This window comes from Cygnus atratus, chromosome 20, assembly GCF_013377495.2.
Source record: "Cygnus atratus isolate AKBS03 ecotype Queensland, Australia chromosome 20, CAtr_DNAZoo_HiC_assembly, whole genome shotgun sequence".
Classification (NCBI taxonomy): Eukaryota; Metazoa; Chordata; class Aves; order Anseriformes; family Anatidae; genus Cygnus; species Cygnus atratus.
The window spans coordinates 658,550-684,369 of NC_066381.1; the positions used below are offsets into that span (position 1 = coordinate 658,550).

The 25,820-nt window shown below is 48.6% G+C and overlaps 1 protein-coding gene across 1 annotated transcript in view; it reads right to left on the reverse strand.

The window, feature by feature from the left end:
- TSPOAP1 (TSPO associated protein 1) overlaps positions 1 to 13,459 on the reverse strand; it is a 55,393-nt gene extending 41,934 nt beyond the window's left edge. Inside the window, exons 1-5 of the mRNA XM_035559213.2 lie at positions 13,126 to 13,459; positions 10,740 to 10,916; positions 7,251 to 7,511; positions 2,078 to 2,185; positions 1,087 to 1,170 (exon numbers count right to left, since the gene is read on the reverse strand). The gene's annotated coding sequence lies outside the window, so the exon portion shown is untranslated. The remainder of the gene's footprint in view (positions 1 to 1,086; positions 1,171 to 2,077; positions 2,186 to 7,250; positions 7,512 to 10,739; positions 10,917 to 13,125) is intronic.
- Positions 13,460 to 25,820: the final 12,361 nt, after the last annotated feature.

The window sequence follows — 25,820 nt, forward strand, 5'->3', positions numbered from 1 at the left end:
AGCCCCATGTCAGAAGGTCTCATAAGTTGCTTTTTCTCATTTATATAACCTCAAACTGCAGAATAAGAAAGACATTTCCTTGTCTACTTCTGTCTAGAACTCTATCTCTACCGACAATTCATCAAGTTTCACTGCTGGTTCAACATTGCAGTCTTCTCTACAAATTTCAGTAGAGGAAGAAGAATTTTATGTCTCTGAGCAGGCAGGCAGCCATGGACACTTACTGAGTTATGCAAGTCTAGTCCACCTACAGCCCTTACAGCATCAGAGGAATTTGAGAGTTTCATAATTACAAGTGACTCCACAGAGACACACGCACATACATACATTCCCAGACCACACAGTTTTAAGGAAATATTTTCACATATTTTCTGGATATTCCAAGAGCTAATACCCTGTACTGGAGAGTCTCAATCCCAGTCCTTCAAGGTGACTTGGTCCCTTCTTGATCTCAAAAATCTGCTAACAACATATAACAACAAACTTATTCCCTAAACACCCCATACTTATCCAAACAGTGAGCTATGCATCATGGACATGTAGGACTGACATTTGAGCAAAAGGCAAAACAACTATTCAAAGGGTCATCACCCCTTGACGAAACTTTACATTGTGGTAGTCATTAATACCACCAGAGCTGCTCAGCAAGGTAGAAACAGAAGGGAGAAATCTGGATGCTGTGATATGACCTGCAAAACCTCCATGAAATGGAAAAGAGGCAAGGTTTCATCCAAGAAATAAGAAGCACAAGAAAATTATGTGCAATTACCTTCTCAAGATGCAGAAATCTTTTGATGCTTGCCTGGAGTACATGTGAAAACAGAAAGCATCTCCCCACACTTGCAAAGGCTATGGAGTTTCATCCAGTGATTTACGTAGCTTTATCCAACCCACAACTAGCTGAAAGACTAAATAAACAGCTCCAGCTTCAAGGGCTGAAGCCCAGAATTTGTGACACTGTTCAGATTAAGAAGATGACTGGCAACTCCTTACTGCAATAAACAAACAGAACCCAAGAGAACCACACAACAACCTAGATCTTATTCTACCACTAGATTCACAACACTAGGCAATGAGAACACTTACGAGTTCTTTGCATCTTTTATGTTTTTTCCTCACTTCATGCTCAAGGTTTTCACATTTTTTGCGTTTTTTCTTGAGTTCAAATTCCTGCACGAAACAAGAATAAATAGATCACTAAGTCCATGTTCTTACAGTGCGTAAGAAATTCAGGCTCTGCTTCTCAGACCCAATGCTATATTAGCTTTTCCTATTTTCTTAAGGAAAACTCTTTTACAAACATAAATAATATACAAACCTAGGGAGATTTTTCTAAAAACATAGTAAACCAAAAAACTTTTTAAGTAAAACAGCTACTCCTCTCTTTCTCAACCCTTTCAACTTCTGGAAACAGTTCTCTATTGCCCGTTTGCAAAGATTGTCCCTATTTGTGTAGGATAGGATGAAGGACAAGATGTGAGGAACAAGAAGACAGAGTTGTGCAGAATATTCAGCCTGAAACAACAGCCGTGCTAAACTAGCTCTTCTTCTAATCCAAATGACATCTAACAAAGAGCAGACATTGTCTGGTTATGTACCTTTATCTATAGTTACTTGCGATCACTCTTGGTTCCCCAGATAGAAAAGAATGGCTAAACTTCACTGTGAACTGTCCTAGTTTGCTGGAATAATTCACAAGGGCCATATTCCTCACAACATCTGTCCCAAGTTAGTCACATCCGTTTCCCAGTTCAGATAAGACTAAACTAAACACATCACAGAATCTACTGGCATGGTTTCCTCTCATTTTAGTCTGATGCATTCCCCCACCAGCTCACCTAAGATTTAGCACAATACCAGGCGATGTCTCGCAGAAGCACTCTCAGTGCAGAGACAGCCTTTGTAGCTTGTGCCTAGAAAAGACTTCAGTCCCCCAAATCTCTGCCTGGATCTTATGGGTGAAAACCGCAAGAAAGCTTTGCACTCCTTCACCTAAAACCAGACTGGTTTTATTCTGGAAGGGAAGTGCCAATACGCACAGACCCCTCTTGCACCCACAGACAGGGCAACAACTCACCAGCTGCTGAATCTGATGGCTGCTGTCTGGGTCTGTTATTGCATTTCTAGGAGGGAAATTTTCATGTCCTTCAGAGGCAGCACCCAATGGTAGCACACCTGGTTCCACCTGGAAAGCAAGCAAGGTATCAGAGAGCTCAGGGACAGTCAGGAGAACAGAGCCCACCTCACAACACACGCGCTAAGGGAGAAGACACTCTCCTGGCCGTACCACGTAAGACAGAAATATCCCACATGAAAACTTCTGATTTTCTCCAGAATTTATGATTAGAAAGGTTGATGTCACAACAGGGACCAGTCAGCCACCAGACAGAGACATGTGTTGGGCAGGTTCTGGAGCCCAGTGCCACTCAGACCAGCTTGACTAAACCACCCACGTGCAATGGTGGATTCTAGGAAGCTCTCGGGTTTGAGTTCCCCTTCGTGCCTCATCTGAAGTTTCAATGAGAGGCATTAGCAACACCTTCCATGGCCCTCTCCAAAACAATAAACACAGCAGGAAGATGGTCAGATGGGAGGACAAAACCCTCACAAACTGCAGAAAGTAGAAATCAGTGAAGATCTCGGAATACAAGAAAATCAGTCAAAAACAACTTCAGAAGAACTACTAAAAATATGGGGAAAAAAATCTATTTTTTATTTATGGCCTAGTGACAAAGTTTCACAAGAGACTGTATTACACACCTCAGGAATTTCTAAGCTGTTTTTTTTTTCCCTGTTTTGTACACAAGTTTCTAACAGAATACCTTTTAATCTGGGCTACAAACACACCTTTAATCCTCTGAATTTTCACTCTCAACTGATGTCTGACCTGGCATTGTCTGGCCAGAGTAATCCCTGACAGGAGGGTAAGGCGGGAGGTAAACTGAAGAAAGAGGGCAACATTTAAATATTGAATTTAAAGTTATTTTTGATAAATGGTTTTAGGGACAGGAGATTGGGATCATCAAATCCAACTCGTACGGTGAAGAAGCAGGAGGACTTTGTGACTCCATCTCAGCCTCTAACCTTCATCTATCTGCCATCAGAAGTGGAATTTCTCATTTCACTTTGAGCATCTACAGCGTTGAGGGATCTGTGACAGATCTATGTTAGTAAGTCTGAGCTCCCTTTATAGTCAGTTATTAAGAGAATATCCCAGCACTACACCTGCTGCCTCTTACCTATTTCAGACTTGAAACTCTGGTTTTAAATACAACTATATTCATGGTTCCACTGCTGAAACCCAGAAAAATACGAGACTACAAGCCTGGGCTATCAAAGCTTGCAGATTTTCTGCTGCAGAGCTGGTGCTTGAAATAGGAAAAATCCTGAAACCACCATCCTGCAGCAAGGCTCACAGATTTCTTAGCACCCCTGGAACAAGGGTGACATTGGTCTGGCAGATCAAGACCCAACCAGCAGCTGGAAATCTTGAGATCCTCTACCCAGGCCATGGTGCCTTATGAGCCCCAGCTCTCAGAAGCCTTCAAACGTTTTGTAAAAACATTATTTTTGCCAGTGGAACCACCCTTTGGGACTAAGGTAACTAACTAAACCCCTCAGTCTCACTTGGAACTTGAAAGGCTTTGGGTTAATATTTAACTCTGGAATTCCCACGTGTTGAGATCTTTATTTTTAAACTATCTGGCACATACTAAGTTTCAAATCTATATTCTCCCCGCCCCCACGAAAATTTTGCTTCCTCACAAACTGCAAACATTGCATTTTAATCAGCTTTAATGAAGTAAGGTCCCAAGGAACGCTAGTGGATGCCACCTAAGGTTTGATACCTACTGTACCAGTAACATGCACTATGCTTAACAAGCCATCCTCTCACAAACAAATATACAAGGCAAATCTGCTTGCTTGTAAACATTTCTCATTAAAATGTTAAATAAAATGATGAAATCCCTAATTACAGTCAACCTACAAAATTTAGAAAATTAAATTTGCCTGCTTGGACCTAATTTCCTCCCAAGAACAAAGACAATCCCCCCAGCCACATGCTCATATACTGCTATTTTTCTGCAGAACCCAGACTCATCACCGCATCAGACAACTGGTAAACGAGACTGGCACACACCATGAAGGGAGCTATGATTTGGAGCTGTGCCACCTCATTCACAGCAGAGCCTGGAAGATGCTCAATGCATCAGCCAGGTGCAAATATTCTGTTCAGCAAAACAGTTGAAAATAACCAGAGAAAAGCTGCTTTCCACCCTCGGAGCTATCCACAGTGTGCACCCACACTGGCAGAGCCCATCGAGACAGCACGGTGGGGCTGTACAGCCGATGAGACATCCAGGATGTCCTGGTTTAAGTCAAGCATACAACAGGCACTGAACTACCCGTGCTTTGGCAAACGACCAGAATGTTTAAAGCAAGCAATAAAGTAAATTAAAAATGTTGTAGGCTTTCTAGAAAGCTCTGTCCTTGGCATCCAGGCAGCATCACTGCAATCCTGCCCCTAAATCATGTTCCTCCCAGCCGTGGTCCCTTCCCTCAGCTGTGCCAGGGCAGCTCTGCACAATACCACACAGAGTAGACCAGAAAACTGATGCAGGTTACAGAACAAGATGGAAGGAAGGCTGTGTTTGCTAGGCCACTTTTAATCCTGATGCGTTCTCTAGTCCCTAGCACTCCACTGCAGCAGTACAACTGAAGGGGTAGTGGGGACATGCAGTGGGGAACAGGAGGCTGTTGAAGCCGGCACTGTCAATGAGAGAAATCCCTCTTAAATCATGATTGGACTTAACAGAGATAAGCATCACTTCTAAACCCCGAAGAAGTACAGAAATCAGCAGGAAAACAGAGAAAAGGGATTTTCCAATGACGCTTAGAAACAAAGCTTGTTCTTTACATCCTGAGGAAGTTCTTTGAAAGTCGTGGAATACAGCCCTGATGCACTGTGCCAGGGAGTGAGACAGAAGAGTGAAATCATTTATTTTAACTGCAGTAACTGGGATTACTGCCCCAAGGGCTAACTTCATTCTCAGGGCCGCACCACTGTGCCCACATGAACACAACCCACTGAGCCCAGGGTGTTCTGTGCTACAGTTTCAGCTGTGAGACTGGCAACAGTTCCTTACTCCCTGCTAATTACTGCTATCAGACTTAGTCTTCTTGTTATTTTTCAGAGAGAAAACCTTTTGACAATGAGGACAGGCTGCCCTGAACCAGAGAAATGAAGAGCAGCTGTGAGAAAGGATAAAATGCATGTTCTCTGTCATGAGAAGAATCTGACAGAATCTGGAGGATCAACTTAACGTCAAGGTACAGAAGGGCTGTCCAAGGATGATAACAGCAGAGCAGGACCAAAAAAAAAAAAAAAAAAAAAAAAAGACAGACAAGCCTGTACGTCCATCCTCATAATGGAAGAGTTTAGGCGGTGAGGGCTCACCATGGCAGAAATCTCAAACTGTGAGGAACAGAACTGAGGATCTGTATCAAACTGAACTGTCTGCTAGAAGAAATGTGGAGACCAGTAAAATAAACAGTAACAAATCACCAAGATTAGACAATATTCACCCAAGAGTACATTAACTGAATCTCTCGTTTCAGTAGTAACTGAGTAAGGACATGTACTGAGTCACTTCTCTGACACTGCCTTAATACAAAATAACTGGTAGGTGGCAAATATCAAGTTTTAAAAGTATTCCAGTGGTGACGTGGGAAAAAAGAGACTAGCACATTTGACATCTGTTCCAGGCAAACCCACAGGAATTGCAACAAAGATTAAGCAAGTATTTAAAACAAACAAATCTATATTTGAAAAAGAAAAAACAAACAAAAACCAACCCCCTCCTACACCCCCAAATCTATAAAATGGGTGAGGATGATTCAGTAGGTACAGTTTGCTTGGGTACTCTGCTACAGTACTTTTAAAGGCGTCTGCAGACACTAAGCCACCACAGGATGGGGGAAGGTTTTCTCTCGGGTAAATATCTGGTAAAAATGAGAAGACTAATGGAGAGGCAGCAGGACCTGTGCTGCCCAAGAACTGATGCTGCATTGACACAAACGGTGAAAAGAGTCTCATGACACTGGGAGATTACAGCATGGTGCTAAAGAAATGATGTTTTAATAGAACCCAAAGCTTAGACAAAAAGGCAAAGAGATCTATTAGGAAAGGGAGAGAAAACTTCATTATGTCGCTCTATAAATCAGTGACAGGGTCTGGGATACTGCACGCTGCAGTGCTTCCCCCAGAACAAAAACAGTAGAGAAAATGTGCAAAGAAAGGAGACAAAGACGATTAACGCTGAATAATGAAGGAGGCTAGAACCCAGCAGTACCGAAACAAAAAGTGGCTGGAGGAATACAGGAGAAAGGTCACAAGGCACTTGGAAAAGATGAACGCGGACTGAATATTCAGTACATTCAGCACAACCGCGGGGCAATGAACGCGAGCAGCTGGCAGTCGCGAGCAGCCGCTCCGCACAGACTCCGGGCGTGAAATTCCGCCCCAGGACGCTACGGGTACCGAAAAATTCAATCAGAAACCGGGTGAACCCCCGGGAAGATAAAGCCACCAGGTGGCGGGGAGGACCCCACGATGCCATCCCCGGCTCGGGCCGGCCTCCGGCCCTCTGCGGCCCGGCCTTCCCCCGGGGCCCGCGGGCAGCAGGGCCCCGCCACGGAGGCCCCAGCGGAGGGGCCGGGCCGGGCCGGGCCGGGCTGAGCCATCCCGCCCCGCCCCGCCCCCGCGGCACCGAGCCCCGCCGCGCCGCAGCTGCTGCCCGCCGGAGCCCCAGGCCCGCTGCGGGCCCCGTTGGCCGCTCCCCCGGCCCGGCGCGGGTGGCCGCGGCGGGCCCGTCCTTACCTGCGGGCTGCGCGGCGCGGCGGGGATTTAGCGGGCCGTACCACTGCGGCCGCCGGGGGGGCGCGGCCCGGGCCCGCCAGGCCCTGCTCCCGCTGCTCAGCGCCGCCTGGGCGGGAGGCGAAGCCCGGAGGAAAGGGCCCTCCGCTCCGCCGACACGGAGCCCTCGCCTGGGGCGGGGGTGGGGGGCTGCCGGCAGCGGCCGCCGTCCCATCGCCCGGCGAGGCTTGGTGCTCGGGCAGGCCGTTTGGAAAACTAACGCAGCCAACGGTGACTGCGGCGCTCACGTCCTCTTCGCAAGCTTCCTGAGGACGTTAATTAATTCAGTAACGAAATCGCAAGACTTTTAGCTCGCTGACCCGCTTTGTCTCACCTTCCTGTGTGCTTCCACTCTTAGCACTGGGTCTCCCGAGCGGGCCTCCTTTGGTAGAAGGGAGTCTTTGATGCAGGCATTGAGTGTTGCTCCCAAGCAGGCGGTGGCACTTGGCAGAGAGCTGCCTGAACTGGTTTTAGAGGAACGCAGGCACTCCTTGAAATTCTTCAGAGCAATCTGTCTCTGCAGCCGCAGCACTTCTTTCTGTGACTCCCGCAACAGCCGGTCAAACTCTACAACGTTCAGGCAGCGAGGGTCATCCTGTGGGAAATGCAAAGCCAGCGGTGTATCACTGCCAAGCTTGACAAGGTGGAGCAGGTCACAGTGGTGATTTCACACACAAGCTGCAAAAGCATTACTGAACAACTACTGAAAGCATTACCGAACGACTACCAGCAAAAACAGGTAATGCAGCGCACAAAGGTTTTACTTTTCTGCATCTCCAAAGCCTCAAAAACAGTCATTTTGCATCCCTTATTTCAATACGTTATTTCATCCACAGATGAAAACTAGCCTGTAATGCTTCTACAATTATCCCAGTGCGAAGCTGTATTAAAAAGGGCCTAGCGTGTGTTTTCTATGTGTTTGCCAGCAGAGAGCGCGTCAGGATAATAAAATTTCATTTCCCAGCAAAACAAGAGCCTCGGCTGGTTTCCTTTATTGTGGGTTCTGGCATTCTCTGCAGCCCTATGCACGCAGGGTGGTTTAAGAGTTTTAAATGCTGGGAATAATGAAGAATATCTGAGACTTGTTAAGTTCTGACTCAGGATGTTTATTTTTTTAAACATTCTTGATTTCTAACCTCATCAGAGAGTGATAGATGGGCTCCTGTCTTCAGCACAAGTGGTCACTCTGTACCCAGAGCCAGCAGCTTTTAAAGGAAACCAGTGCAATTTTATTCTCACAAAAAAGGTGTGCATATGTCACCAGTTTTGTTAATTCTTCACAGGTTTTTACAGATTTCAGGAAGCTGAAAAAAACATGTACCTGCATGTCTGTACATACATACAAAAGCTGGTTATGAAAACCTGTCTTTACAAATATGCTGCTGAAGGAGACATTGCTCATTCCCCTGGAAAGCTCCTAAGCCAGTGAATTCAATACATAATTGGTATCCAGGACAAATTTAATCTGCTTCCCTGTTCACTTCTTATTCACTCTAAAAATAGTATGTGCTTTGCAAATGCAATTTTAGTCAAAAAACATAGTTGCTCTCAAGCTACAAGGGGGAAACTGAGGCACCATTAATGGGAACTGGTTACAGATTTAAGAAGCAAGCAGCTGGGCCCTCCCATGTACAGGCTATCAGGGTATAGTTCTTTAAACAAAATTGACTGTGGCTGCATAAAAAAACTCCCTTCCCCCACCAAAAAAAAAAAGGCGGCTATTGTCAACAGAAAGCCTCCAGAGCCTGGGGGAACAAGGGAGTAGAAAAAGCTCAGATTTCCTCTCATATTATACATGTCCCCTGCAGCTGCCTTGCCATTCCCTGAAATTCCTTGTTTCCAAGAATCTTCACTGCAAGAAACTGCAGCCTGCTGGGAGCTGGTGCTAGGGCTTGGTTGGAAACCCATCACCGGAGCATGATCTCAGGAAATCATGTTATCCTGAGAGTCCTAACTTTGCAAAACAAGGCCAATGCTTTTGCAGTCCGGTGTGCACGTTGGCTTGCCACTGGAAAGGAACTGAGCAGATCCATTTCATAGCTACTGAAAAATTTGTGCAGAATTAAGTATGCTAGATTAAAATTGATTTGGTTACAAACTCTGAGCATGCACATAGTATCTCTGCATATAAACCCCTTCACTGGCATAATGCATTTTGCATGCTACAGACAGATTAGGTGAATTTTGAATTTTAACTAGCTGAGAATTAAAATTTAATGAGCAGCTTGCTTGGAAGAGAAATGGGAAAAACAAGATCAGATGGAATGAGTTCCTCTCGAGCAATTTTTCTCTGCAGATTCCCTGCTCGTCTATTGATGCCCTCCGTTGCTGGTACCTTGGCAGGTTAAACAGGCGGTCCTATCTTCCAGCCAGTGTTGTCACCCATGCCCTAGCACGGCAGAAGCTGAAATCAACCCTGAGGATTACACCGATGTGTATTTCCTTGGCCATTAATGAGTCTTGCTCTCCTGCCTTTGTCACATTCCTCTACAGTTTGTTACTCTCCTATCCCTGGCAGATTCAGGTTGGTTGCTGAGCATGCTCTGCTGTGAAAATCAGACAGCTTTGCGAGGCTGTTCCTGCTTCTGTGGGGGTTGCAGCGAGCAGTCATGAGGACATGAAGGAAATTTGTTCTCAGTGAGACTGTAGGACACATGCAGACCTGGATACCTTTCTCCTGTGTTTTAATGCCAGAAGGGATCACTGGGGCAGCTCTTTACAAAGAGCAAACACCACCCAATTATTCTTGTCCTGACTACACCTACATTAGGGAAAGAGGGAGAATCTACCTGCAAACATGTAGTTAAAGCGAACATATGGAGAGCTCAGGGAATGAAATAAAGCTGCTTTCAGCAAGGAAGTATTTGTCACCTCAATATTACTGGAGGTAGAGTAAGTAGAAATGCAAGTATTTTTTCAGCTCAGCTGGGTGCAAGAACATAGCGCTGCACTTGACCACAACCATATTGGTGAAAAAGAGAGAATGAGAGTTTGTTAACTGACCTACACCAAAAGTTTCCAGCTTAGGAACAACAGACATACCTGGTATGCACAGAACAGATTGCTGTAGTCATCTTGAGTGAGAACTGTTTTATCTAGCTTCAGATGTCTGCAGAGGCTCCTTTCAGAGCCATTGCAGAGAATAAGTGCTTCGAGGGAATGACACATCCAAGCAGTTTTAGATACCTGTCTCAGGATGAGCTGAATTAACCCTTTTATCTCATCAGTTATTTCAGCAAGTTCTGTGCTGGTGCTAAAGGGAACACAGGCAACCGGCCCTGGCGTAGGCATCAGCATTGTAGATGGTTTCATGGACACATACCCTCATCTTAGGATTTGTACCCCTACTAATAGGAACACAAATACGCACTACTGTACCTGTAAGCACTCAGAAAGCTGCGGCTGAGGACATGAGATTCAGAGTGGTTATTGGGAATGTGCTCAGCTGGTTTACTTTTTAAAGGAATGTCTTAAAAGGAAGTCCTGCTTCTACATCTCACTTGAAGTTTAGCGCTGTGAAAGGTCATCCTGTATCTGTGGCTTCTTGGGGGCTTTCCAGGGGCAGACTTTTAGGTCACTGCTGAAAATGGCAGCTCAGACCCATGAATTCATGAAGTGAGAACTGGAGTATCCCCAACATACTGTTCTGGAGGGGTCTGGACCCCATCTTGGCCACACACTCACCCAACTTCTCCCATACCAACTAACACATCAAATACTCTGTTTTCAGTCTGTCCTTCTCACACTGCTGGAGCGTGGTTCCCAGCACTGCTACTGCACTGTTTTCACCCAGCCACTGCGTGATGTCCCAGAAGTTTCTCACCTTCCCTGCAATGAGCTTAGCCTGCAGCTCCCGGCACTCCTGCTGCAGAGCTTCAATCTGCTTGTCTTTTGCCAGGAGAGCACTGGCTTGCTCTGTCAGGTCCTTGGCACGCTGGCAGGCAAATGCTTTTTTACACAGCTCCAGGCTGGAACCCTTTAGAGGTACTGGAGCAGTTACCTATACCAGAGAGAGCAGCAAGAGAGAAAGCCAAATGCATTGGTGTTGATCGACTACCACCCCAACTACCATCAGGCAGAGACCACTGTCAAGAAATGCAGCCTAGCCCCAACAGGGGAGAACAAGAGGTGTATGGAAAGACAGACAGGGGAGAACAAGAGGTGTATGGAAAAGTGGGAGGAAAGAGGAAAGGCTTCTTGGAGAATTGGATCAGAGAGGAGGTGGGAGGGAGGAGGTGCTCAGCAGATTGGGCCAATGCATACGTAGTCAGCACAGAGGGCTGCAGGCAGGGCAACAGCAGCCGTGGGGAGGAGAAAGCCAGGATGAAGGCTGAAAGATAAGAGAGGACAGCAGAAAGGAGAGGAGGGTGGCGGGAAAGACGAGCATGGGAGCAAGAGTGAAGGCGGCCAAGACGGTAAGAGAAATGGGGCTTTTATGGGGTCCTTGAAAGGCAAGGGGGAAGAGGACAGCATGCATGGGTGGAAGATACAGGCAAAGGGGAGCGGCAAGAGAGAGCCCAGTCAGGGCCAGCACAGCTGGGGGAAGATGGGATGTTCAGCAGAAGAAGCAGTTCAGCTTCACGCACTCCCTTGGAAGGGAGGGGAGAGCAAAAGTGGGAAGTTGTGGGGAGCAGAGGGGACAGGGACAGGCAGAAGGCTGGGCACAGCCTCTGAGCAGAGGCCCTGGGCAGGGCATGATGCTGCCCAGCTGCAGTCTCCCCAGGATGACAGGTCTCAGCACGAGTCCCCATCCCTAGGGCCAGCTCTCCCAGGGGGTACCAGCACTGCTGAGTGGGTGGGTAGCTCACACATCCCTGTGCATCCCAGCCCTCCGGGCAGTGAGGCCACGTCTCGTCCCCAGGTTTATCACACCCTGCCTCTCCCCATCCAGCAGTTTTTCTCTGAACAAAACCTGGAAAATTTGCAAGGAGGGACTCCCTCCCCTCCCTGACCAGGATCAGGGCATCCTCTGTGCAAACTTCTTCTCCCCAGGTCTTCCTGAGCACCTCGCCCACACACAGAAGCTGCACCCTGAGCTGGTTCCCCAGGACCTGTGTACCAGTTATGGAAGCCAACTGCTGCCAGATTAATCCCAGCTCCTCAGGGCATGCAGCTGCCTGGTCCTGCCTCCAGCCCACCTCTCTACAAACCTTGGCCACCCAAGTGTTCAGCTGCGGGGAGACCTGGGCCAGCCAGTTGGTTCTCCAAGGGCTCACCCAGGTCTCAAACAGCAGCCACTCCAAAGTTTCACTTGGAAAAAAAAAATGAAATGGTATTTGTGTAGTTGCTGGAGAGTCTGCATAGCTGTTAGATGTATAGCAAATCATTTCTCTTAGCACAGTATCTGACAAGTCCATCTGGCAGCAACTGTTGCACTGCAAGTACCAAAATCCTGTGGCAGACAGACAGTGCAGTGCCTGGGGACAGAGAGGGCAGGCAATATCAGGAAAATCCCCTACCTTCTCTTCAGCAAAGCTTTCACTTCTCCTTTCTATCCTAAAGGGCTTGAATTCCCCCCACCCACCCCCCAAAAAAAAAAAAAAAAAAAAAAAAAGGTTTCCTTCGAATGGGAAATTTGGAGATTTTCCCTTACACTGCTGCAAGCTACCTTTAGGTAGCTCATGCAAATGTTTGTCTGCAAAATCCCACGTCCTTCAGCCATCTCCCAACACTCCCGCACTGTATCAGAAACTACAGGGTTTCTAACAAACTGCTCTTCCGTTTGAGAAAGAAAAAATACGCAGCTTGCACAAAAATGCTAGTGAGGTGTGGATGGGGCAGAACATAGTATCTCACCCCTTCCTGTTTTGCCTTACCACACTCCTTTTCTTATTCTAATACTTCCTGTTTCTTTTCAGTGAAGTCAGATGAATTATTTTTATGACTAGCCCAGGGAAAGCTGAGCTAATTACCTAAATTAATACCTTACATTAGGATGGCACATTTACAGCAAGAAACCAATTAGGAGGAAATTGCTCAAAACCAGCTCCCCAAGCATAAGCAGAAGCTGTCCCCTCAGCTCAGTTTTGTGATTCCTGCCCTGTTACTGATGTACAAAGCAAGATTGCCATGTGGCCTCGCCTGGTTTAAGTAAAGGGAAAAGAAGAGGGCTTTCTGTTCCTATAGAAGTAGCAAGCAAGAAGTCCCAGCGGTGAGATGCTCTCCTAGCCCAGCTTCCCATCCCAGCATTGCAGAGGCTCAACACTCACGACTTTGAGGTTTGCCTCCTGGAGTTTCCGGGCTCTCTCCTCCAGGCGTTTGGCGATCACCGCCAGCTCTGCGTTCTTCCTCTTCAGGTGCTTAACCTTCTCCTCTGTTTCAGGGAAGCAGCTCCTGCGCTGGATAACAGAAGGAGAGGATTGACCTGAAAACCCATTCAGTCTCCCCCTGCACCCATGCTTGAAGCTGGCACTGGCGATGTCAGAGGTAACAGAGGTCCCTGGCCCTGCCTGACCCACTCTGTGCCCACTGGGCTCTTCCCAACCAGGGCTTGGCCTGTTCTTGTACAACTGTCCCAGATGCTGTACACTGACCTCCACTCGTCTCCTCTCCGGTCACTGAAACCTCTGCTTTTTCTGATATTTTTGTTAACCTGACCTCTTGAACGAGAAGCCCCTTGCCCCACCCCAGTCCATCCATCTCTGCAGCCTGTCGCTCTCTCTGCTCTTTGCAGGCTCTGCCTTTGCTGGATGGGACTGAGCACATCACCAGAGTCAGTCTATCCTGGCTGCTGGCCCTTTGGGCTTTCCCTTCCGAAGCCTGTCCAGTTCATTTCCCTGCTGTTACAGTACTCAACACATGACTGTGGATTTGTGCTGCATCACCACGTTACGCCCCGAACTTTGCTTGCTTTTTCCTTGCTCTCCTGACATTGAGACATGAGCTGAGGGGAACGGGGAGAAAGCAGCCAAGGACTTTATGATGTTTGCAAACCAAATTTCCTCTTCCTTTCTATTGATTCTGTTTGCTCTTAATCCCCTTTTATTTGTTATCTGTCCATTTCGATAAGCTGCTGCTTGCCGATGGCTTGTTCTCTCAAGGTCGTACCCAGATGTGTCTTTTCACATCAGCAAAAATGTCAGGTCAGCTGATCCTTCCAATTATTTTCTTCGCTGCCCCTGTGAGATCCCAGCACGTGCACTTGCTGCTTTCACTGCTTTATTTGCCTTTCTTCATTCAGAAGACCAAGGCTGATTTTTGAGAATAAGATTTGATGAGAGCTTATATGGTAGTGCTTTGCTAAAATCCATATGAATGCTAACGGGTGACCCCCTGAGCCTGCAGGGCGTACTGGATGTATGCTTTTAGTGTAGGAAAATGATCTAAAATATGTTTTGAATTTGGTGATATAAATCTGAAATGTTGAGTGATCAAATTTTCAAGGGCATTTTGAAGAGAAAAAAATCAACCTGAACTGTATATTTCTCAGACTCTTTCACACCTTCTAATCCTTTTCAAACAGCAGTGGTGACACAGGAAATACGAAGCTGCTGTGACATTTATATTAGGAAATGGGAAGCACCTTTGCCTAGGAGGGCGTTATGGCCATACACTTCCAACGGTGCATGGACGATGTGCAATGCAAGGTCCTCTTCCTCTGCACGGTGTAGTTCAGAGCCAGGGTTGCTGATGAACCCCATCCCCAGCAGGAACAAGGAGGCTGTTCCTGGAGCATATCCTGCTGCCTGTGTCCTGGCAGCAGCACCCATCGCACTGCCTAGCCAAGCCCCGATGCCACACAGGTCCAGGCCGTTGAAGGCTGGAGCATGTTGAGCAGGTGGCTGGACCACAGCAGTGGAAGGACCTGAACTGTTGGGGGCCTCCATGGTCAGGGTCCCAGATCGGGAACTGAAAGTTCATAGGGTTGGACCAATGCAGCCCTGCCAGCATTGTGGGATACTCAGACCCAGGGTGGCTACATCCCCACGCTGCAGGGCTTCACAGGCAGGGATGCTCTCTGGTGAGGGGGGGAGCATCTCCTCTTCTTATTTCCTGGCTGCCAACCATGGGCTAGGGGAGCCGAGGATGTGGAAGTTGGGCAGAACGGGGCAGCCCACACTGTGGCAGCCTGGCCCGGCTTTGGGTGCCAGGGGTGCAGCTGGAGAGCCGGGTGCTGAGCTCCCGCAGGAGCAGGGGGCAGTGCTGCGCTGTCACCCAGAGCAGGGCTAAGTGAATCAGTGTTTCTGCTTTTCCCCTTAAAGAGGAAACAAGAGCGACTTCCCCCTCCCTGCTGTCAGCTCACGGCTGCGTTGCTCTCTGCCAGCCCTAGCAGGCAGCTGCGGAAAAGCCTCTTGCGGTTGCCAGCAGGCAAATAACGCAGGACAAAGACGGCAGGGAGGGCAGCAGCAGGTCACGAGGAAGGGGTCCTGCTCGAGCCAACAGCAGGTGCAGTGCAAAGGCACCCAGGGGACACAAAGCACCCAGGCCCCCTTCTCTTTTCCCCTCGCCCTCCCCAGCTGATCCCATGTACCAGCATTTCTTGGATCTGGTGGACGATGGCAGCTCGCCCCAACCAGGGCTCCCTCCCCATGGAGAATCCCACACCCCACATTGTTGGTGTGCCTTGAGCCAACCCAGCGCCTGGCCAGGCTGCATCCTCCGCTCACCAGCAAGCTGTTTTTCCTCCGCGAGACTGGAGTAGCGGTGCCGCAGGTCCTCCAGTGCGCTCAGGAGCTTCGTGTTCTGGCTCACAAGGAAGCTGTAGTCAGCCCCGCTCTGCAAAACAGCATGGGAGAGGCAAGGCAGGGCTTCACCTCCCCTGGACAAGGGGGCCACGGCTGCATGCTCTCCCTGGCCCCAGAGCAAGCCCAGCCCAGCTTCACTGGGAGGCCAGCAGGGTCAGGGTGCAGGCAGTGAAGCAGCAGGCTGAGACTTGGAGGCTGATTTCAGGAGGAAGACAGGGGCTGCATATCCTTTGGGGGTAGCAGGAACAATGGCCATAGCTGGGTGCTCGCAGAGCTGCTTTTCCAGGTTCAAGGAGATGCACGCCCTACTAGCAGCGTGGAAAGTCAGGGAGATTGCTATCAAGGACACACTGAACCCTGGCACCCATCTACAAGTGGTTCCATCACCCAGTGCCTCCCCACGGGCCAGTGGGACTGGTCACCCTGCAGAGGGTCTTGGGCTGCATCAGGGTCTCAACTTGCATCTGGGGAAAAAGCCCAAACCCTGACATTGTCTCCAGCTGCTTGCATTTTGACATCGTACCACCTAAACCAGCTCAGATAAATGCAAGCAGAGCCAGCAAGAGCACATGCCACAACACACCAGACACATGTGCTCCTCCCTACAGCTCAGGGACCAGGCATTGTGTGGTTCTTGGAGGCGAAGAGACCTCCTCACCCCCCTCCCCATGCCAGCCACCCAGTTTGGCCCAGGAGCCTGCCCGGGAGCCAGGCCCTGGCTCTGCCCTCCCTGTGACAGCCTTGGCTCCGGAAGAAGGCAACATGCCGGATTTCTTTGCAAAATGCTACCTTAATTTTGTCACATCAAAAGCAGCAGCAGCTCTGCTGGGAGCTGTATATATAGCTTGTGGTTACTGCTTCCTGCACAGAGCAGCTCGCCGCAGGCTTGCTGCCGAAGCAGGGTCCCAGAAAGTATTTTTATGCGTTAGCAAAGCTCAGAGCCAAGCTATTGCTTCTCATCTGCCGTATGGCAGCAGCAAGCCACGCACCTCGAGAAGACCTAGACAGATGTTCTCCCAGCAGCCAGCCCAGTCTTGCAGGACCCAGGAATTCTTTGCTAGTGCCACTGAATGGCTGCAGCCATCCTCTTGCATTGCTCTGTGTCTGCAAGCCAAGGCTATGAGTGAAATGTCCCTTGGCTAACAATAAACACTTCCCAGGCTTTCCTGGCAGCAAGTCATACAAGCAGCTCACAGCACAAGGACGCTGCTAAGCTCTAGGAAGTCTGAGACTGGGTAAAACTCATCACACTCTTGAACAAGACTATTTTTGGCTTCTTGATCACTTCCATCAGAGAAAAAGCACAGAAGACCAGTGCCACAAAGTCCACTGTGCCAAAACCCCCAGCATAGCTGGGCACAGCAGGCAGCCTCTCCCAACCTCTCACCCCTGTATAGAAATGCATTGGCACATCAGGGAGGAAAAACACGACTGGAAGAGACTGAAAACCAAAAGAAAACCCTCTGAAAATAAACCAGCCCTCTCCTGGCCTCACCCAATGCCCCTAGGTCCCACCAGCCCACTAAGCCCCCAAGAGGGGATATCAGGCGCCTCGAGTTCCCAGGCAGAGCTCTTTGTAGGTGTCCACCCTGCAGAAATCCCTGGGTTCAAGAAAGGTGGAGTGAAATGTCCCACGGGAAGAGATTGTACTGCTTTCCATTTGTGGGAAAGCAAACCTATATTTATTTTCCTCTTTTTTTTTCCACCCCTCTCAGCACAAAGGTGCAGTTGCTGCCTCATCCCCAGGGACATTGCACCATGGCAGCCCCCTGGCATGACAAAGAAGCCCCCAGAGCCAAGTGCCACTCACCCTGCACGGTGCAGTGATCTGGGCCCAGAGACCCAGCACCAAGTCCTGCAGCACCAGTGCCATCCCTGCTGCTTTACAGGGACAGTAATGTGTCCCAGAGAATATTTCCCCCATTGCCAGCTCCAGGAACAGCAGAGCCCTTCCTGGTGCCCATGCAGAGGATGCTGTGAGTGCTGATGGGGGCACAGAGCAGGATGAGGGCATGGGGGGAATCCTGTCAGCATTTTCCAGGCAGGCACAGTGTTGCTGTGGGACGGTTCACTGCTGCTGTCCCCAGAGCCAGGAAGGCAGCTCCTGGGATGAAGTCAGAATGCATTATTTCCATCTCCTTGCCACTGCCAAGAAGAGTAAAGCTTCTTGTCTTTGCTCTCTTCCATGCAGAGAGGCTCAGCCAGTGCCTTCTGCGCCTGGGGCAGGAGCTGGGCGGCCATGGAGGATGCAGGGTGCTGTGGCCTCTCCCCTCTGGCAGCCAGGGCTTCTGGCACATCAGTATTGCGGTTCTGCAGGGGCTGATGGGCCCTTCTAGTGTGGCAGGGGCTCTGCTGGGGACTGACACCCAGATGGGCCCATTTAGGTCTTTGAGGCCTCTTTTCTGTAGCTACAAACCAGCGTCTTCACCAGGCCAGGCTGCAAAGACTCACAGCCACTCTCCTCCTAGCCTGGGCTAGCGGGCTGTCCCCGGTTCAGCTGCGCTCCAGAGCCCACCACACAGCAGAGGCTGAGCCCGCGCTGAGCTCCCCAGGTGCTGCTGGCTCCCCTGGGCCTGCTCCAGGCCGGGCCTGGCCCACAGCCGGGCCGCCCTCCACCTCCTAGGCCCTGCTGCAGCTGCAGCTCCTCATGGCCTCCTTAGGAGAGGGATGAGGGGCATCCACAGCCATGCGGCGTCAGGAGACCCTCGCTGCAGCACCGCCAGGGTGGTGGCTCCAAGCTTTGCCAAACCTCACCCTGGCACAGGGCCGGGGCCGGGCTGGCTGCCTGGGAGGAGCCCTCCTCACAGATCGCGTGGCCAGCACTGACTGACTGTCTAGACGTCATCCCACACTCATTAAACATTCATTTCCTATAATGAAATAGCTTTTCATTTATTAACCGCTCCGCCGTTCCTCATTGCTCCTGTGCTCCGTGATGCAGCCTCACTGCAGGCATGCTTGCAGCCCCCCCACACGTTGCGTTTTGAATGGAGCTGAGGAAATCTTTGCGAGAATAGGCCTGGAGGCCCCCCCAAATGGCTCATCTTCATAAGGACACGTAGAAGTGCCTGCAGAAGCCAGGAGACAAAATCCAAAAGCTTCCCGCAATCAGGGAGGTTTGCAGCAAGCTGAAGCTGGTGGGAGCCAAGGCAGAGCTAAACCACAGAGAGGGCACAGAGAGCCCTCGTGTCCCCAGACCAGGAGATTCCTTGGCCGCTAACATAATTAATCCCAGGGACAACTTCTTTGGCCATAGAGGAAATTTTCCAAAGACAGAGCAAAGTAGGGAAATAGCAGCAGGGAGGCAGGCAGGGGAGCAGAGCACAGCTCCCTAGTGCAGCTGACACATGGCTTTGAAGCCTCTTGGTACAGTGGTAACATGATCATCTGTCACCTCTTCTGGCAGGTAGAGCCAAAAATACAGTTTCCTCATGATACATTGAGAATGAGCAAACACAGGCCTCAGCAGGACACCTACAAGAAAAGCTGCTGCTTTTTCACCTGAAAACTTCAAAAAGCAATCAAGAGCTGCAGCAGCTTTTAGAGAGCAAGGTGCCCAGACAGGCTGCTAAGTGGGTCATACAATCAAAATCCCCCAGGAACACCCAGCATCCAGCACAGTCTTTGAAGTTCTGCAGAAAACTTGCAGGAAGCCATTTGGGGGGCAGTAAATCAAACTGCGGCAGGCTTGGCAGCGCTGCTCCGCAGTGCGGCTCGGGTGGCCAAGCTGTGCTGCTGGTGCCTTGCGGCTCAGCCTGGCATGGACTGGCCCAAGGGCTTCCCCAGTCCCGCTGCCGCAACTGAACCAAAGTCAAAATCCAGCCCTGCTTGAAAATTTCAGTGGAGAAGCAGATGTCGAGGAGGAATTTACCAGGTGGCCCCATGAGCAGGAAGTCTCAGGTGGCTTTTGGCATGCTCGTGACTGTTTTTAAAACATATATAATTTTAAGATGTCCCCATGATGATTTCCCTGTCTGCAGCAGATAGGGCTGCAGTTGCCAGGTTTGCTTCACAACAGCCATCTCTGAAATCTAACCCTCCTACTGCAGATACCACTTCTTAGGTCAAAAACCACCACTACTTTCCTACTACCTTCTATATTAAACCCACTACCTCTCCCTTGTTTGAAACCATTGTCACCTGTCATGCATTAAATTCCAGGCCTCCATCATGTCAAAGCCCTATAGTTGTTTGCTCCAGCTGACTTTGGTAATTAGTCTCCTTAAATTCTCAATCCTTGCCACTTGGAAATAAAACCTGTCACTGCCGATCTGTTTTCTCCTCTTCCATCCAGGTTCAGTGGAATTGGCTTCCTTGTAGAGGGAAGTTATTTTTTGTAGGCTGCTCTTCTGCAGTGCCCTCACTGCATGTCAAAAGCAAGACAAAAATAGCATCACCTCCTGCTCGGTCAGTGAGCAAGAGCAAAACCCATCAGCTGCCACTGCCGGCACAGCGAAGACACCTCGCGCTGGAGTGCACATTATCTGCATGGAGGTAAAAGGGCTATTTTTGTTAAAGGTATGAGAGAAGAGACAGGCCTGGGATGCAGCCATGGTTACTCTGCCACTCCTTTGACAGGCAGCCTGTTTCCCACAGCTTCCTTCATTTTGCACCAGGTTCCTGGTTTCAGACACAAACATCTATGTTCTTTCTTTGACTTCATGACACTTCCCCAGCAGCTCCTCGCCCTGTGCGTTGCCAGCTCCTGTTTCCATGATTCAGCATTTTCTTCTGGTGCCCATCCCTCTTCCAAACACAATCTTATTTATTGTGATTTCCTCATTTATCTGATTTTTATCACCGCACATAAGGAATTCATGGAAGAAAAAATCCATCCGAGGCTATTAATTTCAAATATACTGCCTCCAGCATGGGGAGTGCTGGAGCCACAGGTTGCAAGATATTAGGAGAATATTCAGGGAACATTCACTTTACATTTGTTCTTTCTTACACCTTTTCCCAGGCATCCTATTCTGCACACCCTCTGACCACTGCCAGCTTGTCTTAAGTTCCCCACAATGTATTTAAAATGAGACATACAGCTAAAATTGGAGTCTCACAAGTTCACGTCCTCTCTATCTTTGAAGTTTCTTATGAAAGCATTATCATCAGTCCCAGAAAAACAAAATCAGGTGCTCCAAGAGGAGAAAAATCAGCTTGATAGCCCTGATCACCCTGGCTGGGCTGTCCTTTGACGAGCTCAACTTCTCCAGTCTTCCCAGATGGAGAAAAATTAAAGTCCTTGCAGCACTGAGACTAGGAATGTGAGTGGAAAATAAAATCCTGAGACAGAGGCAGAATCCAAGACTGCAGTCAGGTCCAGCATACAATATGGAGCAATTTCTCACCTTTAACAGCAAATCCAAAATACAAGAAGTTTTGCAAGTAGATGAGAAAATGATACCTTCATACCACAAGGCTGCTGGAAAAGCAGCTCTGAACTATTCTTGGCATACTGTTTATGCATTTCTTCATCTTTCATGATCAGACATAAAACAGATCAGTCAGTTGAGAGAGCCAGAGGATTTGGAGAAGCCCTTTTCTGTCCCCACAAGGCCAGCCTGTCCCTGTGCCACAAAGCCCAGCAGAGACCAGAGCAAGCAGCCCTGTGTGGGATGGACCCAGTGGGAACACTTGAAGTGGAAAGGTCCTGCCAAGGGCGCAGGTGCTCATCTAGCTGCATGACTGCTGGTACCATCTGTACTGGAGTTGCTCCTTGTCCTGCTCTCCAGTGTGGTCCAGAGACCTTTAACCAACACTTCTTTCAGCTGGGAGTTACCTGCCTTACACAGAGGCATGACAGTGTGGGTGGCCCCGTGAAGGATTTCCCAGCTGCAACCCAACCTCTCTCCATGTTAAATGCAAATCTTATTGCAAATCCAGGATATGCATCCAGAAAATGCAGCTGGTGATTGCTGGGATATGATCCAACTTGTTTAGTAGATAACCTACAGTGTAGGGTTATACACGTTATGACAACAACACGACCTTCCTGCCCTTGGGTCACTCTGGGATCCTTGGGCACCCCTAAGTCCCCTGTAGGGGCCTTTTCCATCTACACACCTCATGAGAAAGATGCCCGCATTTCACAGGGGAAGAATCATGTACTAAGCCTCTTCTGCCAACTGCCCAATTAGCACTGAGATACAAGCTTCTCGCTCTTCTCTTAGCAGCTTTCTGAAAGATTTGGTCTAGCCCCACAGCAGTAAAGCAGGATTGTGCTCCATCCCCACCACGGTAAGGGGAGCCTAATAGTCTTTCTGCTTTCATTGCAGAGAGAAACTGAAGAGATTATTTCTCTTCATTGCACAGCTTGAAATATATGAAAGTCAGGGTACATGCTGTAAAACCCAGTTTGTTTGTAAAACTCAGGTGACCAACGGAGCCAAGACAGCCAAGCCTTCTTCTTCCATTGCAGATTTTCTAGGTGTTGCTGAGCAAGTCATTGAATCTGCAGAGAAGCAGGCACAAGTAATGACATTTACACTAGACAAAAGCAATACATAGAAGTGGGAAGTAAATGTGTTAACATCCTCAGTGCAAACACAGAAAGACGGGTGGCTTCACAACCTCTGCTTCTTGCATACTCATCTGCATTGCCCATCCTTTGAGCTAAACATGTGGGTATTGGCTTCCTACAGAAGGTGTTGGAGATTTTTGTTGTTTAGGTCTGAACAAAGGTCAGCCTGCAGCTCCCAGCACTGCAGGCTCCAGCCCAGGCAGCCCCAAGGTCTTCATGGAGCATCTGGACTCTTTAGATGCCACATGTCAGATAATTCTATTTTGTAAGTATGCAAAAAAACCTGGGGAAGAGTGATAAAATTTAGCTCTTTCCAGGTTTGGTATTTTGATGGCTGGAGCAGGGACGATTGTTCTCTGATATCTCATCTTTCTTGTAACAGAAACTCTAATCCAAAGAACCACTCCCTGGAAAGGCATGAGACTTGAGAAGCATAAGAAAGGCACGGTACTGACAAATGCACGTGGGAATGAGGCTCCTGTCTACAGGGAGCAGCCTGGGGCTGTGCCAGGGCTTCACCCCTGGAGGCCATGGAACTGCGGTTCAGTAAATCCCTACCCCAGGAGGAAGTGCCACTGCCCTCTAACAGGATCACAGCTTGAAAAGTTAATACCCGGTCTCCTTCCTACTTCAGAGCCTCAGCAATGGTGTTTGTGGTCTCACAAGTTGCTTTTATTGAGTACAGAGACGTATTACCTAATGCATTCAGCTCTGAAGAGATGGATGCCCTCTTGAACCTTGTAAGACACATCACAGAACTAGAGTGGCAGATTTTGTATGCAGAGCTCAGTTTTTGCCCAGGTATCTGCCCCACAGTTCTCTACCATGTGTGTCTGTTTTCAGAATTACTCACAGTTTCCCAGGGGCCAAGAGCACCTTTTCTGCTTGGGTCATATTTGCTTAAAAAATGTTCTGATTGCCCAGACTCTGGCACATTGGGAACAGCGTTTCTTACATATTGCAGTGAGCAAGAATTCCCTGGCCAAAATGTGATTTTAAGATTTTGTCCTGGACTGACAAGCCCCAAATCTCCAATGTCTTTAACAAGTAGATGGAGGACAAAGAAATCATTTCCTTGCACTGCTCACAAGAGCCAAAGGCACTGTTTGGTGATCAATATGGGAATGTGAATGGCAAGAGCAGTAGAAGACTTACAAACTGATGCCCAAAAGGGTATTTTCCAAGAACTGCTAAACAGATGGCTCAGCTGCAGAAAGCCTGTACTCAAAGCAGGAGGAGGCCAACAAGGCTGCCGGCATTGCATGTGCCATATCTCTTCATGTAGTTCCAGCAGGAAGGGGGACTACAGCCGCAGGACACCCAAAACAAAGAAGCAAAGGCATTGGCAAGTTCCCTTGTGGAAAATGTACAGAGGGTGAAATGAGAAAGATGCTGAGACAAAAGATCGTGGTGCAGTAACAGCCAACTCCCCAAACCAGTTTGTCATCACTGGTCCAGAGGAGCCAAGGACACAGTGAGGAGGCAATGGGCTGGTGTCCCTTGTCCTCCATGTCCCACACAAGTGACGTTTCCAAGCCATTTGGACATGTCTTTGTGCTGACAGTACAGGTGAGTAGAGTCAGCTTTCTCAGAAAGATAAGTAAAATAAAAATCACTTTCCCCTTCCAAACAGTCTTGCTTTGTGCTTTCTTCCATTCATTCCTACAAATAAAATCACACTGGGTGTTCATGGCAGACAGCTATCTGCAGTTGGCCATACGTTCGTAATGCTTGCAGAAAATGGCACTAAGTCATTTGCATGAGGCTGAGTGTTGCCAAGAAAAATTAATTTACTCAGATTTTGAGCAAGATGGAGTACGATCTTTTTCTGATTGGGATTCTCTGAAATGGTGTCCATAACAGCCAGAACTGGCCTCAGTACCCAGGAAGGCCTTCTCACCTTCCTACTGTATTTTATTTTGCTGATCTATCCTTTTAGTCAGGGGTGCAGCTGTACACGTCCTCAGGCATTAAATGAATAGTTTTTCATCTACGGAACGTTCAAAGCTCTTAAAATACCATGAATTCCTGCAAAAGGAACTGAGCTTGTTGTTAAATGCAGCTTGTCCTGAACACTTGGCATGGAGGCTGTTTACCAGCATTTTATAATTCTTACTGTATCTGTGATTTGTGTTAAGTCCCATTGAGAGCAACAGCTTTTTTTCTGTGGACATTTAAATTCCTACTGATCTGGGGGCTCCTTGGATTAAGCATCTTCATTTGGGTTTTACAGAGTAATTGAACACCCTTAGCTCCCTCTGACCTCAGAGAGAAAGCTGCATGCTTGGCTTTTCAGAAATTCAGATCCAAAGTGGCCTCCTGAGATTGAGAAGTAGTCACGTTAGCCAACTCTGAGCATCCTAGCCATGCTCCTTGCTTTTGTGGCTCATGAGATGCCAGAACAGGGATGGTTAAGCTGCTGAGCTTATCCCATCTGTACATGAAGCTGGATAGGCTGGTGGGGGACTAATCCTGGAAACGGAGGGTACAGAGAATATCCAGAAAGTGAACAACCTTGTTCCTTTCCCCTCTATCAATTTAGGGCATCAGGAAAAAGCCTTCAGTTCAGCAACCCACCCCCAAACCATCCCAAATTTCCAGGACCAAAGCAGATCTCAGCAGGGCAGCACCCCACAGCAGATGCAGAAAACTGAGCTCTTCTGGGAAATGCTCTAAAACCGTTCTGACATCATTATGAGAAGTTTCCAGTTTCCAACCAGACTGTATCTGTGACACTTTGACCCCATTCTTCCTACATAGTATTTTACATAGTGTTTTTCTCCCCTGATATTCATTATTCTGATTGGGATCCTAAACCTGCCGTACCTGGAGATTCTCAGCAAGAAAGTCTTTTCTTACCTTCTGTGTCTACACAGAAATTTTGGAAAGCAAGACCAGAGTGATTTCAAAGGCCTTGGAACAAGAATACATTCATGAGATCAAGCCCCCAAATAGCATTAGTCAGTAGTAAGACGGGGGATGCACGTCTCTGCTGTTACTCTGCAGAGGAGCTAGGAAATCCTGCAGTGCATTGCAGGACGCAGAGGAGCACAGCAAATGGAGGGGAAGAAATGGGCACAGGGCAATTCCCACAGGACCTATGAAGAACATTCATCTCAAGGAGTCTACTGTAGCTTTGGGACAGGGTTAGAGAGGTGGAAGGGTCCCAATCTTTGGAGATATTCAACACTTGCCTGGACAGGCCCTAAACAACGTTATCCAGCTCTGGAGCCAACTCTGCTCCAGACAGAGGCTGCATGGGATGCTGCAGGTGTTCCCCTCAGCCCCATCACACTTCTCTATCTCCACAGTTCCCTTGCCAGCTCCCATATGGGAGAAGGGCGGCAGCTCTCCAACCCCTGCACTCCAGAGGGATCTAAGCAAGAAAGCTGAGATTAACTTGACCTACAGAAAGTCTTAACATCTGCCCCTAGACTGGCCCTGAGGAAATGGCACAGCATTAGTGGCAGAGACACATGACAAGACAGTACACACGACAAGAACTTCATCATAAAATCAACCTCTTTAATCAACTCTGTCAGTGATGAGCCCTCAAGAGGCTCTTCCCCACACTAGGAGATTACTCCCTGGAGGCAGCTGCCCTGTTTGCATAATGCAGCACTGACATCCCAAGGACAGAAGTCCTGGACTCCTAAAGGAAACCCAGCTCTGTCTGCAGGGCACATGGCGTTGGTAGCAC